Raw genomic sequence first — 16,445 nt, 5'->3', positions numbered from 1 at the left:
GACCTTCTGTTATGCTTGTGAAAAAAAATGTAGGCATGGCATTTTGCTTTAGTGTCCGTTAAAAAATAGCAGTACCTGTGAGCTCTTTTAGCAACTTAGCTGGGCTAAATGTTTCAAATGCATTCAGGGAGAATGCAAGAATACAGCTGAATACATACCAGATACATACAGAACTTTCTTAGGATGTTCTATATGTTCCGTATGTCTTCTTGTCCCTTGGAAAACTGTGTTGACTTACAGTAGTCCCTTTGTTTCCCTTGGAGTGGAAATTGCTCCCAAAAGTAGCACAACAAAACGTTATTCGACATATATTGTACCATACTGAGCGAAGGTAAACAATAGCGGAAAGTCAAAGTTGAGACCATGCAACATGCATTACTCTATTAAAACAATGGCTGCGCTAGTAGGTTATCATATATGTTAAAAATGTTAACTTTTAAAGAAATGTTTCTTTGTACAGCACATTCTAGTATTGGACAAACCTTTTAGTATATTTATGGCGATTAGTCCTCCCAGGCGAGGTTCCCTTTGAGAATCTGTAACTCTGTAGGGGAGGTACAATTGATTTGAAGGCCTCCTTGACCTGCCTGACTGCCTCTATAAGTTGATCCAGTTGTCACACACGTTTCTTGAGTTTGCTTTATTGAGATGAATCAGAATATCGACTCAAATGCCGTCCTAACTCTCCGGGAGGTTCAAATTCCCACAGTAAGTTGGTATACATTTGTAGATGATTAACCACCATTTCTTATGCCCTTGTTCCATTTTAAGGTTGAATAGACCAAGTCAACTGATCCCTGTCAACCAGGGCGGGGTTATGAGAATGGTTTAATGTTTAAATGGATGAAAAAAAAAAAAAATGAAAAGCACACGCAAAGCGGATTTTGCAAAAAGGCCAAGATGGCCATACAGCTCCTAAATGTGAGTTTCACAGAGCCGTTACATAACATACAATAGTATTTTACGGAACAAATCTCTTGAGACTGTATAGCATGTGTTGCGACAACTTAAAACACTATTTGTCTTGTGTCTACTATATTTTATTATTGTGGATTACAGTTTTGTTTCGTAACAGTCATCTGCCGACCATGCATTATAAGCGGCAGTTCACAGAAATATTTTTATCATTTAACAATAGATGAAATCCATTTCTCCAAATAAAACTAGCAGTACCAATGCACTGCACAATGAATATTTCTGAACAAGCCAAATCCTGCCCTCTTACTTTTTCAAATTAGCTCTATGTCGAGTTCAGAGCGGGGGTGCTCCTTAAGGAGGGGTAGGAGTGAGGTAATATCTCCAAGCTGCAAGGTTACCCGTGGCTACATAAATATTAACTGAGTTTCCACCGTGCAGAGGCCTTTTTTTATTTTTTTGGGGTTTAGCTTCTGGTCCAAGAGCTTGCTATTCAACAAGACCATTAGAGTCACCCTGAGAAAAATCTGACGAGCAATTATCAACAAGGGGGTCGCCCTAGTTGTTGTGTGGAGGAATTTCACTCAGACAGAGAAGATGGGGCTGCAAATCAAAAAAAAAAATAATGCAAACAAAAAATTAAAAGAAGAACCATCACTGGTTTGGAGACCACAGACTTGGTGTTTTGCCATCCCATCTCTGAAAATGATGCAACTTTGACCCTCAATCTAATGCACCATCATTATAAGCTGCCATTTGCATTTAACTTTACTGTACTGAAATATATGTATTTTTCAGTCAGTTTTGTATTAAATGTGCATAAATGATGCTGTTTTGACTACATAAGCAGAGATACATAGTCGAATTCTATTAAGGCGATATATGTCAAGGTCAGGTCCAGTTGATATAGAAATATGAAATATAAACAATTATTAAATTAAAAGATCTATTGAATCATTAAAGTTATAAAACAGATTTGTTACTGCTTATATCCTAATATTTTATTTTTTTCATTAGCCTAAAAAGACGTGCTTCTCAGGGTCGATAGCAGTCCTTTGACTGGTCGCATGCGTCCGAGGTATCAGTCATGTGCAAATATTTTGGTAAGTTACCAAACCATTGTCGGAGAAACAATTGAAGGTTACAAGCCAGGCTTTGAGCCACATGGGAAATGGGGAGACATGCTGGCTCTCATCACGAATGACTGAGGTCTGTCTGCAGCAAAAATGAAAAAAAATAAAAAAAGATAAAATGCACGCACCACCAAAAACAACTAAATACTCTGGTCACATTGCTTATAGGTACATGTTTAATAATCCCATACTTATCTATGACAGTAATGTCTGTCCTTGCTGTTCACCTTGTCCACGGTTATTATATCTGGGTTACGAACAAATCGTGCGCCATTTGGTGTGTGATTATGAGTAATATTGAGCCATCTTTGCAAGATTTGATGATACCACAGTCTATCACCAACACTTCCACATAAATAATTTATGCGCAACCACTGCGACTCATAAAAGAAACAACTGCACAAGCTTGCGCCACACATGCAAGGTGGTGAATAATTAGTAAAAAAGCGCAATTAGTACTACATGATTCATTACCGTGTAGTCGCGCTACCTTGACTTCATTATATTTTGTGTAAAGTGCATCAGTAAAATTACGTTCTTTCGAAAGAATAGCAATACACTGTAAGTCTAATGCCCTCTGTAGACAGAATTAGGAAGCATGATCGAATGAATGTAAAATGGCAGTTATGGCTTTTCAGCACAGCTTTAGACACCACATGTGTTTTTAGTCTCTACTTATAAATAAACATGTCTCCAGATATGAATGCCTGCCACCGGGTGACCTTTTATTACATCTGTTTCTCTTTTTTGTCCTTTGTAAAAAACAAACCAAAAAAAAATGTCTAGATTATTATGTAGAATTGTGCTTATGAAAACATAAGTCAGGCCCTATCCTGTTTTCACCTTCACCTGGTAAGCATGACTCAACTTCACATTTCCCCATAGCGGGTGAAAGACAGCTTTTATTGAAGCCAGGTGCTTACCCGCGTCCTGCCTCATAATGTTTCTGGACTGAATCCCTCCTCCAGATCAGACCGTGATCCAAGTCTTCACTGAATACAGAAACAAACATGAAACAGTATGTGAAATGCACGCTTTCCCAAGACCCCCTTCCCCACCCCAAATTAAACCAGAGTGTATTTTAATCACTTACAATCATTGTTTTGGATTTCCTTATGAGGTTTCATGTTGTGATGCAAATCGAAATAAGATATTGGAGCTTGGCTTGACGTCTGCTTTATTAATGTGATGTCACAGTATGTTTTTGTTTATTTTTTTTTACTTTAGAGCAGTGACTTGCAAGCTGCCGAGCAGCTAGAAACAAACACAGTTTCGGTGATTCCAAAAATTATAAATAGATACTTGAATAAATGAATATAGAAATGAAAATAAAAAAAAAACAAGGTGGTGGAAAGCACACCGGGTAAAGAAGAAACTGAAATAAAGGGTTTGCACTCTTGCACTTCTGCACAGTAGCTTGAGCACCGCCTGTGAGGAGTGTGGAGCCGGTTGGACGTAGGGGTGGCGGGGTGGTGGGGGATCCCACAGCCACGGTTTCCGTGATCCTTTTGATGCTTGGTAGTATTACAGAGAAATAAGTCTTCTGTCATTGGCTGGATGTTTTGACAGAGGCATGGGCCTCTCACGCCTGAGAGAAACGCAATGGTGCATCACAAAGCATGGGGGTAAAAAAAGAAAAAAAAATCTGAATAAATATATAAACAAAAACGATTTTGTTATAACTTCCTCCGTATGATTCCATGTATTTTTTATTTTTTTTATTATTTTTTATTTTTTTATTTTTGCCCCCCTCTTGGTATAAAAAGGCCGAGCTGATTTCTGACGGACACGGTGCTGCATCCGCGCCGCTGCCTGGCGCGCTTCCCGCTCCGATCCAGCGCGGACCGCAGAATCCACGCCGGGTTTTTGGCGGCGCCCCCTCGGCTCAGACGGCTCCCGCAGACGGCGGCCGGCTCTCCGCTGCACCGGCGCTGTTTACTGGAAGCCCCTCTCCGCGCCAAGTATCTCAACACTCCGATCGGACTCTTTCATCCAAAAAAAAAAAAAAAAAAAAAAAAAAAAAAACTTGCCTTGATTTTTTTTTTTAATTTTTTTTGTTTTCCACTCCACAGTCCGAACCAGACGGAGCCGGAAGAGACATCGACGGCGTCATTAGCGGACACTTCTACCCCCTCCACCCCCTTCCTCCTCACCCCCCCCCCCCCCGTCACCAGACACTGAACGCACCACTGTCACTCCTAGTTACTGTCTCCTCCGGTCCCCCAGCTCTGCGCTTCTCCTCTTCTTGTTTGTGTTGTCGCTGCCCACGGAGAGCTGAGAATAGATGAGTCGCTACGAGGTGTTGATGAGTTAGGCACCGGGCTCGCCTTGCCATGGAAGTGCGTGTGTCCGGAGCGGGGAGATGTTCGGGCTGAGAAGGGGATCAGCCGCCTGACCGCCAGCCGTGCGTCTGTCCCGGAGCGGGGAGAACATGCCTCAGACACGAAGACCCTCTCCCCCCGCCGCCGCCGCCGCTGCCGCCGCCGTGGAGCTCCCGTCCTACCGTCCCGCCTCAATCTGACCCCCACCCAACCCCCCAACTCCAAACACATATATTTTTAATTTTTTTTTTTTTTACATTTTTCTTTTTTTTTTTTTTTTTGCAAATCCACGTATTTTTGAAAAATCAAACAACAACAACAACAAAAAAAAAGCGCCTGGCTCAACAGCTTCTCCAGAGAGGTAAGAGCAGCCGCCGCGTCTCTCTCCTCTTCCTCTACTTGTTGTTGACTCTGAGAAGTAGATATTTTGACAAGTTGAATTGATGTGAAACAACTTCTCCTTCTTTGCGCGTTGAATCCGCCGGAGCGCTCTTTTTCTCCTCTTTTCTTTTCCATTTTAAAACATTTGCAAAACAGTAACTCCGGCTGGTTTAAAAGCAGTGTAAATTTACTCTACTCATCGCCAAGACAGGGTGTTTAACAATGAAAAAAAATCAAATCTTTCGGTTTATAGTTGTTTAAATTGCCCGAAGGGGTCAATTGGTGAATGGAAACACAGGATCGGGTTGTTTTGTTTGGCTGGAGGAAAAGTGACGGGGCAGCGCGTCTATTTCAGGGGGGAACTTTTTAAAGTTTTTTCATTCCGGTGTGCGTCCGAGTTTGAAGTAGAACTTGGTCAGGGTCGGTCATATTTCTTTTTCATTTTTATTTTTTATTTTTGTATTTATTTATTCACGTGTTTATTTATTTATTGCGTTCACCCCTAAAAAGAAAACCTCCCAGCGGGTGATCTTGATGTCGATGAGGGATTTGCGCTGTGACCTGAGAAGAAATCGTCGTCTTGATCCCTTGGAAACATTCGCAACCTAATCCATTATAATTGGGGCTTGGCTATTTGTCCTAAGACAGAAAAAAAAAAAAAAAACTAAAAAGGGGGGGAATCACTCAAGCCTCGCTCAGCAATGTAATAATTAGTTTTGGGCAAAGATCGCCTCTATGGTGCAACAAGCATAACAAATGTGAGTAGAATCAGTCAGTTGGGTTGGGGAGGAGGGGGAAAAAAGGGGTACAGATTTTGGTTTCTCCCTGCCTGGTGGCAGTAAAATTAGATCTGTTTTTCTTGCACATTTATTATTTAGGCCTAGCGATTTGCGACACGCATCTTGTCAACCGTGCGTTAAAGAGGAAGAGAAGCGCACACGCGGTTTTACTGGCTTCCTCGCCCCGAGGAAAACCCGCCGCGGCCAGCCGGTTGATGGATTCCGAAACCCCCCTCTTCTCCCCCGCCGCCGCCGCCGCCCTCCACCCCCCCAACCCACCCCCTGCAGCCGGAGCACGCCGGCGATCATCCGTGATCGATCAGTGGATTAGGTTAAATTTAGCCCCGGACGTCGCGTACTTTCAGTTGTGGCCAAAGAGAACAGGGATCGGGGTGGAGGGGTGGAGGGTTGGAGGTGGCGAGGCTCCCACTCGGGTTCGAGTCGGTGTTTTTTTTGGCACGTCTGCTCAGTGACACACCAGGAGCCTCATGCGTTCACTTTGCATGGATAGACTTCGAGAATAAGTTGTTTTAAGCTTTGGTGATGATTTCTTTTTTTTTTTTTTAATCATATGTGGATATGAACGTCTAGAGCCGTTTTGTACACTGTAGGTGATGTTAAGCAAAAGAAAAAAAAAAAAGGGTTATTTGATGGTGGAGAGGCCTTTTGTCATCCAACACTACAACTAGACATTCAGTTCAATGTAAATGTTGCTTTGAAACATGTGGGTTCACGAAGAGACTCCCTTCGTAGGTCATTTATTTGAAGGGGATGCATAACAAACATGCGGATTGAGGCGGTTGCAAAGTCCAGCTGTTTAGAAGGAGCACATCAGCATATGAGAGCGGTCAGAACCTCTGAACAATAAGAGTTGTATTTTTGCGCCCGTTTTGCCCGAATCCTGCAGCGTCTTGAATGAGTGTGTGAAAGCTGTGGAGAAAAGAACCGTGACGACTTTGACATCTTTGCCACGACAGCGGCTCTCTTGTGTTTGTTTGTGCGACTGGATTTGTCACATTTATAGTGATAAATAAAAAAAAAAAGAAATAGAAATGAGTAAAGCTTGTATATTTTTGTAATTTAAAAAGAATGTTAAAGCGAGAACAAGCAAAGCTATGGAGAGAAAATTCCAAATGAAAAAAACATGTTTTCTTTTCGATTTTCTAATTTATCCAGTGATTGTAGTTTATACGGTTATCATTCAGAGGCTATGAAAACAAGAGCGTTACGAGTTGAAAATGATGCACCCCAGGAATATAAGAAATAGGGAAAGTGTATTCTTGATTCTGTTTCGCATTTCCCCCTTTTAGTCCAGTGTGAGACTACATTTTTTTTCTTTCTTTCAGCCTATACCATTGTTTCAGGGGAAGTGTGTCTGGTTTCAAAGAAGTGCAGCTGCTCTTGATCTACCAGAGCAGCAGATTGCCTGCCTTTGCATCCACGTTTATCTGTACTCTCAGATCAATACAGCCAGCGCACTTCTATATAGGTTTTGGGGAAAACATAAGTGCTACAGATCGCTTTATTCTCAACTCCATCGCACTCTCGTAGCACATGAATCCCTAACGCCAGTGAGTATAAAAGAGTAGATAGTGGGTGTGAACTCATCTGAATTTGTGACATTATGGACTGTTGTTTTTTTATTTTCTTCGTCTTTTTCAGAATATGCAGCCAGAGTTCGTCCTGGGCATTAGTGACAGATATGTGTATTAAAGGGATCATGGTTTAGACACAAAGCTCGTCTAGATTTGAGATCCTGACATTGTGTCACATACTTCCCGTGCCGCTTTATTTAGATAGGTTGTTGATTCAATATGGATCTTGTATAACTGCGTTTGGGATGTAGGGTTTGCGCTGCGATAGGATGTATAGGCTTTGCCAGCCGTGCATTATGTTAAGCCAGATGTTAAGCCAAATTCTAGCTTTTCTCCTTTTTTTTTTTTTTTCTCAAAAGCATCGCAGTCAAGTGGAAGTGGCTAAGGAGTCGACTTCATCTGGCGATTCTCGTGGGTGACGCGTTGGCATCGCCCACGGTGAAATTTGGTCGATCCTAGAGGTGTTGAAAAGCGTTGTAGGTAGAGAGAAGTTGCGGAAACTCAAAACATACGATTAACTTCCTGTTGCTTATGTAGCGTATAAATAATGGGTTGTGTGTTTTCAGATATTCCACTTTATATTGCAAAACCAAAACGAGGCCATACCGGGCAGAGACGTGCTAAACATTAAAAGAAATAAACACGCCTGTAAAAGAAAACTATGGCAAATTTGATGTAACATACCGGCCTTTGGTGGGCCTTTCAGACTGATTTCATTTTACGATTGGCAATCAGTAAAACACTGAGCGCCAGTGTGTTCCGCTCCCTGTCATTTTGTGAAACATTTGTTTCCACTTGCCAAAGGCCTATGGTGCAGCGGGGGATTCGATTCGGTGCTCCCAAAATGGCAGGTGTAACTTTCTGCTTGCCAAAATAATTTCCAAGCAGAACAATACCTTGCAAGGACATAGGCGATGGAAAGTAAGTGTCAATTCACACTCCGTTGACAAGAAACAACATGGATATTAACCGGTGGCTGTCATACAGCTCTCAGTGCACCCGCTGAATGGCACACTTTTCCGAGGTTTCTCACCAGTGCTGCATCACTGCTCTATCTATTTTGTACATTTTTGAGCGTTCTTTTTCTGTCTATTTGTTCTCGTTGTGGAATGAGCACTGCTCTGTCATAAAACCTCTTTCCAAGGAATGATGGGGTGTAACATACTGCCCTGGATTTTTTTTTTTTTTATCACAGCCCACGTATTTCACAACACGTCAAAGACACACTTTGGCTTTTGAATGTAGCGTGATCAGTGTAAGCACTGATATTGTCAGAATAGGACAAACGCTACAAAATATAAATACTAATCAGTATAAAGAAAGGGTGAAAACGTCACCTGAGTTTGTAAGATACGTTTTATCTTGATTATCATTATTAGCAGTTACGCTAATAACAATAACAATAATAATAATAATAATAAGAAGAAGAATTGTTATTATGGTTATTATTATCATCATTATTGTTTCTGTTGTCTCTATTGTCTTATAGATTAGAACAACAACTTTATTAATTCTTTGGATCATTTCAAGATATCTCCGAAATGAATGATAAAATAGATTTTGACATATTCATGTCTGTTATTTTATTTCAGGAAATATTTTACTATGGGATCAGTTTTGACATGACATTTGCATGTAATTTTAAAAATCCTCAAGCAAACACACACACACACACACACACACACACACACACACACACACACACACACACACACACACTCCTGTCTTTTTTTTTTTTTTTTTTTTTTTTTTTTTTTTCTGTGCTGTGTGAACAGGACCCGTCCTTATCTGTGCACAGCTGCAACACTATTTGGGAAAATATTCAATTTCTGTGTGACAGAGGAGATCCTTGGAGGCAAGGCTCTGAGCAAACAGCAGTTATTGCAGCTCTGCCATAGCAGGCGAGACCGAGGCCTGGCTGGGAGAAAGGGGGGATCTGCGGACGTCTGCCAGGGGAAGGAGTAATGTCTCGGCTGGATTATAGGAGAGCGAAGCACATCCAACACTTAAAAGCCCCTTTTTCAACAAGACAGGGCTGTTATTCAGGGATGGTGTGAGTAAACATGCCTGAGCAATATATTTCCTCCATATAGACTGTTGTTGTCCTTGGCAGTGGTGACTCATTGTAAGTGACAAAAGTTTGACTTACTTACTCCCTCTGTTTTTCTTTTCTCCCCATTTTTTCTTATTTTAAATGAACTGAAAAAAGAATTTTAACCCCTGGACTGTTTGCCATACATTTTGAGGCTGTTTAAAAAGTAAAATATCATCACACTTTCAAACAAAAGAGAATTGCTCTAAAATATATATTTCAGCTTGTGCTGCGCCTTGGCTATCGCTGTGTTCATGTTTGAATTTTGTTAACAGCAATCACACCTTGTATTTTTGCCATTATTCCCGTGAATACAGAATTTAAGTGGTTTCAAGAAGCATTCCCTTTCAAATTATTAAGCAGGTCAGAATTCAAGTCGTGTGCAATATCAGTCTATGACTATCAGTTAGTCAAAAGTGAAACAAATAAACCCAGCCAGACAAACGAGAAAATATGAGCCTTTTTGGGAGATATAAAAAAGTGCTAAATTTATTAAATTACACTGGGCTGCTATTTTTGAAGTCTTCATAGATAAAAAAATGTTAAATGATTTTCTTATTATTTGCTTCACTACATACATTTAGATTAGTTAAACTTATCAATTAGTTGTGTTGTTTCATAAGTTATATGTTTGTAACAATAATGATAGCAGTAATGCATAGTAATAATCAAGTATTTATTTGGGCGTGTAAGATCTCCATTCTTCATCCTAATGCACCTGACAAAGCAGATTGAGTCTCATAGTTCAGTATCACTGGCAGTGACTTCTTAAAAGGAAGCTAATCAAAAAAATAATTATCTGTTCAATTGCTACCCTGCCAGAGACCTCGAACAAAGTTGAGGTTGAAAAAAACAAAACAAAACAAAACAATTAAATTATCAATTAGTAGGGTCTCACATGGACAGATGAGCTCTTGTGCAATGCCGTTTGTTTACGGGAGACGTGCGAACGAACGGGGAACTTTTTGGTCACTTATTCATTAAGTCCGTGTCGATATTTCTTAATCTACATAGACATCCATCATCACCTGTAATGAAATTAAAATTATCTTACTTTGTAGTTTTTGGCACTGAAACAGAGAAAATGGTATCAGTCTATTAATTTCCTGCAGTGAATCGTGAATCCTGCTGCTTTTATCTTCGCAGTATTCACCATGTGTGGTCCCCAAAAATGTCAGTTTCCTCCATAAAGTTCAGCCCCTATGGTCTCCCTCTCTTTCCTCCCCTCTCTTTCCCTCCCTCCCTCTGTATCTGCTTAGATAATGTCTCTTGAAATGATTCAACCGTCTTCCTTGAGGTTGCTTCCAGTAAATGAAGAAGCAGATCGTTCTTTACAGGAAAACAATAGTCATATTATCTCATGTCTGTGCGACTCTGGCATTCAATCTAACGCCGCCTCGCACTGCTCTGAGGACGAGATTTGTGGTTCTTAATCAAAGTAAGGAATTGTGGTTGTATTTTGTTTCTACAAACAAAAGAAAAAAATAAAACATTGAGTCACAATATCATTTGAAAAACAACATATTGAGGACGGTTAATGATTGAAATGCATGTCATGTGAGATTCACCTGGATTGAAGCGCTGCCTTGGTTGATGACCAAAGGGGCATGAAAGCAAACATTGAGAAGCGGCATTTTAATATTAACGGAACACGTTGTCGATAATTTCGGAATAATTACGATGTTGTCTTTGAGATTTTTCATCTTCTTTTTCTGTCTTTTTTTTCTCATTTCTGCAAATAGAATTACAGATAAATCAACTTGAGTTTAATTATTTATATCTGTTTAAAAAAAAAACAACAAAACAAACAAATCTCAGTTTTCGCGGAGCAAAGGAGTTTTGATTGCGTTGCAATGGAGCAAAAGAGGTCATGTGAGTCAGAACGTGTTCTCTTTTTTTTTTTTTCTTCACCTTGTTTCATATGTAGTACTTTTCAACTGAAATGGCCTTAGGAGGAGTTCTTCTTGACAGAGACGCATTGTTTCAGGGAGCCAATAAACCATTGCACTGAGTGGCTACATCTGTGAACCTCATCTTGACTACAGTGCGGGGCTAGCAACAACACGGCAACTGTCACAGCTGCACCTGCTGCTGTCTCCATACAGAGCCTCCCTCTCTGTTGGCCACATCGCTATTCTTTCTGTGACGAGCCAGAGGCGATGGTCTCTGCCCGGGTCAAAAAGAAAAAAGCGTCTTGGGGAAGCATCACAAAACAGAGGGGGAAATAAATGTGAATCCCTGAAAGAGATGTTAAAATAAAATATTTGCCCCCCCAGGGCCCGGATTTAGTTTTGTTGGATCTCGGGTCTAAAATCCTTCACGTGTAAAACGTTGGGGTTAAAAAGGGCCGACCGCGTAAAAACTGACCACTGCTTGAATATTCTATCTGCTCTTTCCACACCACGCTTGTCCGGCAACAATGCCGGTTTTGAGGCGGATATTAAAAAAGCTGTCTGTGAATAATATTTTTAAACGTAGTATACAGCAAAAAATAAAATAAAAATAAAATGACTTACTTAGTACACAGACAAGTGTTGCGAGTGTATTAAGGCCATTAAGAGCATTAAAGGCTTTTGAAAGTGTGCTCGTATTTATTGATGCCATAGGATTTAGTGCAGGAATGAAACAACCTCAAAAACTAAACCTTCATATTCTACACAGTTCTACACAGCTAACAGTAGACATTGCCTTAAAATAAGTAAGTAAATGATTGATTAAATAATCAATTTTTAAGCAATTTTTGAGTAAATAAATTTCAAATAAATTTGATGAGTAAATAACATTGTCATACATGGTAAAAGCCACAGGAGTATGCTGTCAGAGGGAATGGCTATTCGTATGGAACAGTGGCAGAAACCGAGATCACATGTCCATTTTATTTATGTATGAATGTATGCATGTATGCATTTATTTATTATTTCCCACATTGAAAAGCAATGCAGCAATGCATTATTTTTCAAGGGCTGGCATAAGATGTGTGGGATTAACACTGAGGAAGATTGAGCGACAGTGGCCGGTGACTTCCTTTTCCAGCTTTGCTTGTACAGCTGTGCCAGGCCTGGCATTCACTGTCGCCTGCCGGATCCAACTCCGCCTCCACTCTGGGGGTGGTTAGGTAATGAACATCTTAAATACTGCAAATAAGTTGAGCTTCTCATCGTGTGTACTGAGGAGGATGTCAAATTATTCATGTGATTATTATGAGAACTGAAATGCTTAATATTGACACCTCTCCGCATTTCTGGATAATTTGATCCTCTTTGGCAATCTCAAAGGAAAAACACATATACAACAAGCTGTCCTAATAATTCATAATGTCTCCTTCTAAATGAGGTGTGAGACAGCCCTGGTTGGGTGATTTTCTGTTATAAATCACACATACTGTGACTGCTTTGTCTATTAGACCAACCCATTTTTGTAATAATAGCCTTTCGCAGATTTCACAAACTTGTCTTTGTTATTAAGATGAGTGTGAGAGCAGCAGCTCTAAACTTAACACCCAGTAGTTCAATCACAGGGAGAGTGACATGAAGAAACAGGAAAAATACACTGATGGATTAGGTTTACCCCGTGAGTATTAATCCTACATTTAAATATTTTTCCGCAGTCTCGAAACTTAAAAAAAAACAAAACAAACAAAAATAAACAATTGCAGGTACAGTTTTTTTAAGATAGGAAGATATCCTCTGTCTATATATATGAGAAACGCACACACACACACACACATGCGCATGCACGCACACACACACACACACACACACACACACACACAAATTGCATCTTAGCTGACAGCAGCTGTACCCAAGCGATGAGTGCCAGTAGTTGATGGAAATCGGAGAAAAGGCAGTGTAAAGAGGACAATCAAATAGTAGGCTGAAACGATTGCATATTGGTCATTGCAAAAAGCAGAGCCAGTGGCATTTCTGTCATTTATCAACCCAAGCTGATTACTAGTGATTTGGGAGTGAACTGGCAGGATGCAGCTCCTGCAGCCATTTCCATTAGGAGTAAGTTCAGTGGGCCCAGAGATAGGTGAAAAGCTGCAGGCTGGAAAGGCAGAGTTTGCTGAAAGACTGGGAAAGTTTGCTGTGTCTTGCCTGATAACATCTCTCTGTGTACAGAGGAAGCACATCACATATTGTTTAGATTTTTTAGATTACTTAAAATCTCAGCCTATGAGAGACCCAATGAACTTTCGCTCTGTAAATGGTGGTGCTGAAATGTAGCTACAAAACATGGAGTGTTGAATGTTGCAGACGCCTACTCACTTTACCGCACAGGCCAAAAAAAAAGAGATAGATCTTTTATTCTTTTACCTGAAATGACTTCCTGTTCCCTGTGCATGAGGAAGGCAGTGTAGCAAAGCGAGGATTGCTCAGACAGAACTGAGAGACACTGCAGCTGTAGTCTGATATCACGCCCTCTGTTGAATACTTGGCATTTAAACTTTTACAAAAGTAGAAAAAAAGAACAACGTCGGGACAAAAATGTGGAGCGAAGCTTTCGTAACACGTTTCAAACAACTGAAACAGTAATAGCCCCAAACAAATCACCCGGGATATTTTTGAATATATCTGAGTAAGTGATAACAATACAAGAAGTTCTCCTTTTGGTGGAGTGTCTACCACTTATGTAGCCAGTTGTAGTTCGCTTGCATTTTGTGACACTCATGTTTACCCGCATGTCCGTGAAAACTGATATGTCCTCTGGATTTGGTTGTTGGGAACATATTCACACGTGAATGTCAAAAGCGCTCCATTATACAGGAGTAGATGCTCTGCGCAAAGGAAGCTTTTCATTTCCAATTGGCTTCCACCTGCCCACTTTGACAGTTACTTGGACTATGTCAAGAACTTGTCTTGAAATTGAGGTCAGTGCTTTTCACTCTGTGCTTTTTTTTTTGGGCGTAATGCCAACAAACACATTTTCATATCAATGAAAACATTTTGGTATCAAAAGAAACTGTTTTTTCGTGCCACACTGTCCAATCACACTGGCAAAAATTTAGATTTCATTTGGTAGGATATTTCTTTTATAGCATGAGAGAAAATGTTTTTGATTTCACTTACTTTCATTTGTTTTCTCAGTGCCAACCTGAGCATGATTATCTATTCTGCAAAATTTTGGAGTAATCACAATAACTCAAGATACGCTAACGGCATCTTGAACTTGCGATTGACAGTTTACTACGACGGCAACCTTTCAGGTTGACCACCTGCTTCTTATATCTTGAATAAATGTTGTTTCTTGTATAAAATATCATGATGACAGAACTAGTCCTCCAACCAAAACAGCGGGTAACAACGAGCTGGCTATGATCACTTCTTATTTACAGGCTTTAATTTTTAGGCAGCACAAAAAAAAACTAACTTGGTCACTTCAGAAATTGTTATTTGTCCAAAATGTAGTCCAGTGAATTAGTCTGCATCTCAAATAGAAAGCTCACAGATGTGAAGTTTAGAGGCCGTTCCTCCCTTATCATTGTATTAGCTTCTCCCCCCGCCATGGTACCGTGTTATCGCACTCACTTCATATTCATAGCGAGAGCTATTTTAATGTCATTATGTTGTGTAACTTATAGCCATAGCAATTACAGCTCTGTGGATTACCTACGCCAAAATAGAGATTAGAATCTCTGCTTCATACTACCTCCAGAGTGGTGGTTCAAAGGTCCGACCTGTACCGCAATATGCTATCATTTGGCAGAGCACAAAATTGGTCAACCTTTCGGAGCTTGTTTTGGAGTTTGAATCCCTTTGGTATTCAAAACAGGAGGGCTTTATGACAGGGAGATAATTTCCTAGAGAATGTTTTATCGCGGTCTGTTTGACAGGTTTGTGTATGTGCTCCTCTCTCCTTGTGTCTTTAGATTCCCTGACAATTATTCACAGGAAAAAAGAACAAGGAAAGGGAACCTTATTTGTTTCCCCCTTTTTGTTATCATAAAAGAGCAAACACATATTAAACACACACAAGGTGCAGAAGCAATGATTGCTCTATCTGCTGTCCAGCTGTGGGTGGCAAGGCAACGATAACATAAGCCATAGACCCATTTACATAATTTTTAAAATCATGTCAGCCCTGATTCTTGCTTGAAAGAGACATCTTTTTTTTTTTTTAAAGAGGTACTTTTTCAGCACAAACAAAACACAGCAATATTTTATAGCGTTGCTGTCTCAATCGCATTTTTCTTCTTGTACTTTTGCCCATAAAAAAATCAAAGTACAGAAACATATCTAATGAATTTAACTGTCACTCAGACATCCAGGTTGAATTTTCCTCATTTCTATCTTCTCTCTTTCTCTCTGTCTCTCTCTCTCTCGCTCTCTCTTTTTTTCCCCGGCTCTCACTCTCTCCGTTCTAAATTGACCAATCAATTAAACCGCAGACCAGACAAGGGATGGCGGGACAGAATCGGCTTTTCTAAACATGTTCGCATCACGGCCAACCAAACTGTCCTGATGTTGTGCTAAGGACGACTGAAAAAAATACTCAGTTCCCAAATCTGTCCTCTTGATTTCACCGCTGAAAGCAGAGGGAGAGGCGGCTCATATAACCGTGCAACAAACGTAACAGCTCAACCAAAAAATGCAGCATACCAAACTTGTCGCACTGCTGTTTATAACGGCGGTATTAGATAATATCTCCTGTGTTAGTGCACATGCTTCGATTTGTGAGGAGTAACTCAATGCTTTTTTTTGCCAACTACACCTTCATCAGGTTTAACAAGCACCGTTACCTGCCAAGACAATACTCAGTGAATGTTTCAGGCTGACAAGTGATCACATTCAGGAATGACTTCGCCTTCCCCTTTTGTCTGAGCTTCCCGACGAGACACAGCGCTTTAACTTATTTTAGGTTGACATATGCTGTTTCCCCTGTCTAATAAATGAATTCATGCTGTCTTTTAAATTGAAAATAGATACAGCAGCACAGGGATTAAAATGTGTTTGGGTGAAGATTCACTCTTACGCGCTGAAATAATTTGTGTATTGTCTCTGCTGTCATGGTAATGTCCTTCTGCTGTTTTCTATCTAAAGAATAACAGAGAATATTTGGTATCCCATACTTTCGCTGTTTGTCCTTCCTCTGGGCCACAGAAAGGTTAAAAGCTTCAATTAGACACTGAAGCTAAAGTTGGCCACATGCCTGTAATATGAGAGAATAGAAACGTATGGTCTACCTTTCTAAATACACAATGATCGCTGCTTTCTGAGTCTCTGCATTTC

The 16,445-nt window shown here is 40.3% G+C and overlaps 1 protein-coding gene across 21 annotated transcripts in view; it reads left to right on the top strand.

Annotated features, from left to right (window-relative positions):
* The first annotated feature begins 3,429 nt into the window (after positions 1-3,429).
* The window catches only part of adgrl2a (adhesion G protein-coupled receptor L2a), an 88,548-nt gene continuing 75,532 nt past the window's right edge, over positions 3,430-16,445 (top strand). For 15 of the 21 annotated variants that reach the window (XM_086162016.1, XM_086162011.1, XM_086162007.1 and 12 more), the window contains exon 1: positions 3,430-4,730. The gene's annotated coding sequence lies outside the window, so the exon portion shown is untranslated. The remainder of the gene's footprint in view (positions 4,731-16,445) is intronic. The other 6 variants (XM_086162017.1, XM_086162012.1, XM_086162008.1 and 3 more) reach the window with 1 other exon arrangement.

Source organism: Fistularia commersonii, chromosome 16 (assembly GCF_037954325.1).
Source record: "Fistularia commersonii isolate RoL2024-O1a breed Wild chromosome 16, RoL_Fcom_v1.0, whole genome shotgun sequence".
NCBI classification, from domain to species: domain Eukaryota; kingdom Metazoa; phylum Chordata; class Actinopteri; order Syngnathiformes; family Fistulariidae; genus Fistularia; species Fistularia commersonii.
Note: the sequence above shows the minus strand (reverse complement) of the source record. Positions and strands in the feature narration are given on the sequence as shown.